A 3,834-nucleotide genomic window follows, 5' to 3' on the forward strand; every position below is an offset into this window, starting at 1 on the left:
TGTCAAATATTTATTTTTTTCAATACGATAAATTCTAATATTATAAAAATAATTATTTCAAATATCATTATTTTTTTGACTTACATTGTGGATATAATGAAAATATATTTATACATATCATTATGTTATATATATTTTATTTTTTAAAAATATCAATTAATTTTTTGATATATTTTTCTTTATATATAATTTTTATACGTCAATTATTTATTTTTTTCATGTACATTGTAGGTATGGTAAACTCTAATATAAAAAAAATTTACAAAAAATTTAACACCAAAAAACTCTATAAATTTAACACCAAAAAATTTAAGAAATCATCAATAACAACTTTTTAATACCTTAATAGTTTAGAAAAAATAATACTTGGATTAGCTAAATTGATTTCTCACAATCTCAAAAATATAAAATTTACAAAAAATTAATCAAGATAAACTTACCCTGAAAGTAATTGAACCTTTGAAGCTTAGCAATAGCTATGTTACATCCCGAAAATCATGTTGGAAGAAATTGGGTTAGTGAAACCAATAGTTGTCATGCTCTGAATTTTGAGTTAAGATTGTGAAAATTATGTAAAGTATTAGCTTCAATGGTTTAGTGCTTTGGATGTGTGTGTCCGAGGTCATAGGTTCAAATCTCACTCTTGGAATTTTTTGGTGTTTTTGTTGTAACTTCTATTCTTGATCATCTATCATAAGTAATATTTTCAAAGAATGAGCATGTTGGTTTGGTGGTAAGGTGTTTGCTAGCTTACCCTAAGGTCTTATGTTTGAATCCTACGTATGCAAAGTGAAGATGATTTTTGTTTTGAATTCGGAAGAAAAAACTGATGTGGTTAATATGTGGAAGTTAGTGGCGTAGTTTTAAAAGTTAGTGATAAAGGATTTCTTCCCCATTTTCCTCACATCTCCCACTCTCTCTCCCTCTTTCTTATTTGTTGTCCCTTTGTTTCTTTTGTCTCATTTTCCCATTTTTTTGTTTGTTTCATTCTTTTCACTTTGGTTTTTCATGTAGTGGCAACTGTGAGTTTTTCTTTCATTTTTTCTTTATTGTTTTCTTTTCTTGTTCGTTCTATTTCCTAATTCTTCTCTTAAAAAATCCATTTCCATTCTTTTAGAAGACGTCTTTTGTAAGGTACTACGGTTGTTTATTCCATCTATTGCCAACTCTTCCTCTATTTTTTTTGTTCTTCTGTTCGTAAATGGTTGTGGTAAATTCGTTTTAGTAGTATAATTGTTCTCGTTTCGCTTAGTTATGTAGATTTTTTGGTATGGTGATTAATGTATGTGTTGCTCATTTTTTTTGTTCCGATAGGAGAAGTTTGTGGGGCATTCAACATTTATTCGGCAAGTTCGAGGATTTTTTGAGCGGTTGTTCCATTTGGGTGAGTAATTGAGTACCTTGAAAGGGGCTGAGTCGTGGTGTTAGGATCGCTTATTTGATGGTTGTGTTCAAATAAATAAAAGCCAAAAATTGAGGTTGTCGACGCCATACAACCGTGTGACAGGCCGTGTGCCAAACCGTATGAGTCACACGGTCTGGGCTAATTTGGTCGTGTTAGCGACACAGGCATGTGTAGGTCATATGCCAAACCGTGTGAGCCACACGATCTAAGCTAATTGGGTTGTGTAGGCCACACGGGCTGGCCATTTGGGCCGTGTGGGCCACATGAGCGTGTGGGCCCATTTTCTACAAAATTTCACCTAGGCCCATTTGACTTTGAAATCCGTAATTAGACTTTTCGTAGGGCCCGTATTGCTTAATTAGGGCTTGAAAACACGGTATCTATTAATCTAGTTCTTTGTATGATGTGTTTAAAATATGTGAAATATATTTGCATGATCCGATACTATTAGTTCTGATGGTATGTTGTAATTTGCCAAGTCTGTATATGTGTGTATGATATGCGATTGTGTTATTTCAAATTTTTCAATCAGCTATATGACTATGCATTTAACATTATGGCGATTTGTATTTCTGATACATCTATCTACAAAGCATGAAATCGCATGCTTACTGGTTTCTATTAAGAATATGAAAGCATGTTCAACATGTTTATCATTTTGTTCAGTTTATGCATGCCATGTCACATTGCATGGGGTTGGGATACTATGGTACGGAGGAAGTTCTGGCAGCTTAATGATCTACCTTATTTGGTGGTTTATCCACATTTTCTATTATGGCAGTTAGGCTGCAACATAGTGGCTTGACGACATATATTATCTGGCAGTTTTAACTGCAATTTCTGGTGGCATTGTCTACGATTAACTTTTGGTGCGATTGTGGATGGACAAGTTCTGAGGAACTTTATTTTGGTGTGTAGCGGAGTTGGGTAAGAAGTTTTCTGGAAATTTTGCATTATTTTTTTTAAAAAATACCACATTGGCATATTCATGCATCATCAATTCTGTTTAATTAATCGATATGAAATTCTCTGTGATATTCTAATTTGAATATTGTGTTTGCGTGTTTCATATTCGACTTTCGTTATACACTGGGCTCTATGGATCACTCCTTTGTTTTATTTTTGATATTTTAGGTAATTAGTAAAATTTAGCATCGGACGACGTGTGGGAGCTCGGATTATTTTCGGTTTATTGATTTGAAGGTTTAAGTTTTAATTATTTTGGTTTGTAAACTTGTTCAGACTTTCATTTTTTGTTTTTGTTCTGTTTGTTTGTTTTTGAGTGGTTTAAAATGACACTGTGAAACCACACGAGTTAACAACAAAAAAATTGGTTTTCAAAATCAAAACTCTGTAAATTTTCCGTTGAAAACTTAAGTGACTGCTTAAGTGTTTTTTTGAAAATAATCAAATAGTTTTAACGTTTGTTTGCCTTCAAGCTAGAAAGGATTTCGCCAAAAGTAATTACTTTCAAAACCCAGCTCTGCATTCAAATTTTGGGTTTGAAGCAAGTGATTTCGTACTTAAGTATTTCTATACCTTTGTAAGAATGTGTTGTCATATTTTACGTTTTTCGAAAAACACCCTAAGTTTAACTAAGACAAAAGTTTTTAAACAAGTTGATGTAATTCCTCCAAATTTGGCCATAACGTTTAGGCCAGGTTTGGAGTGTTACAGGCTACTTCAGTTTCTTTTGTTTCAAAACGTGAAGAAGAGAAAAATGGATGACAACATCCTTTCTCTTATTTATTAATTGTCATTTCGTACTTTATTATTATTTTAATTATAAAAGTAATGTAATTTATAATTCCACTCCAATTCCAAAATGGTCTAATTGCCATTTTAACCTTGATTTAATTACTATTTAAGTCCTTTAGAAATTAAAATCTATAGGGATTAAATTTTTTACTACTTTTATGATTTATTCATTGTACCTTGATTAGTTACTAATTTCACAAAATTATCTATCCAAAATTCAATTCATTTGTACAATAACTCCATAAATATAATAAAATATTTACAAGTTCGGTTTACGGAAACGGGGTTCCGAAACTGCATTTTCTAATACCATTGACTTTCGGATCGTTACATTTGTTAATTTAAAACTTGATAATAACATGTTTATTAATTAAAAACATTAATTAAAAGTTAAAAAAAAAGCTTGAATCATTCATTAGAAAAAAAGAAGTCAAATAAACATGAAAGGGAATTCGAACTTGAGACTCGAGGGTAGAAAATGCAAGCATCTCCAATGCGATACGTTTAGCTTTCTTTTGTCTCACGCTATAGTATCTAATCTCATTATCACCGTTGTTTTTACACTAACTGCAAGTAAACATACCGTCCATCTAAAGGGCCTTAAATAATTTTAAAAAATACATTTTATGTACAATATTTTTTGAAAAACACTTTTTGCATAACGCACATTT

At 31.3% G+C, this 3,834-nt stretch overlaps 1 long non-coding RNA gene across 1 annotated transcript; it reads left to right on the forward strand.

Moving 5' to 3' along the window:
• The first annotated feature begins 805 nt into the window (after positions 1-805).
• LOC121223133 (uncharacterized) lies at positions 806-2,836 on the forward strand. Its single transcript, XR_005920554.1, has 4 exons — positions 806-1,134; positions 1,315-1,384; positions 2,187-2,332; positions 2,540-2,836. It is a non-coding gene; the product is annotated as an uncharacterized lncRNA (long non-coding RNA).
• Positions 2,837-3,834: the final 998 nt, after the last annotated feature.

The sequence above is a fragment of the Gossypium hirsutum genome, chromosome D11, assembly GCF_007990345.1.
Source record: "Gossypium hirsutum isolate 1008001.06 chromosome D11, Gossypium_hirsutum_v2.1, whole genome shotgun sequence".
NCBI classification, from domain to species: domain Eukaryota; kingdom Viridiplantae; phylum Streptophyta; class Magnoliopsida; order Malvales; family Malvaceae; genus Gossypium; species Gossypium hirsutum.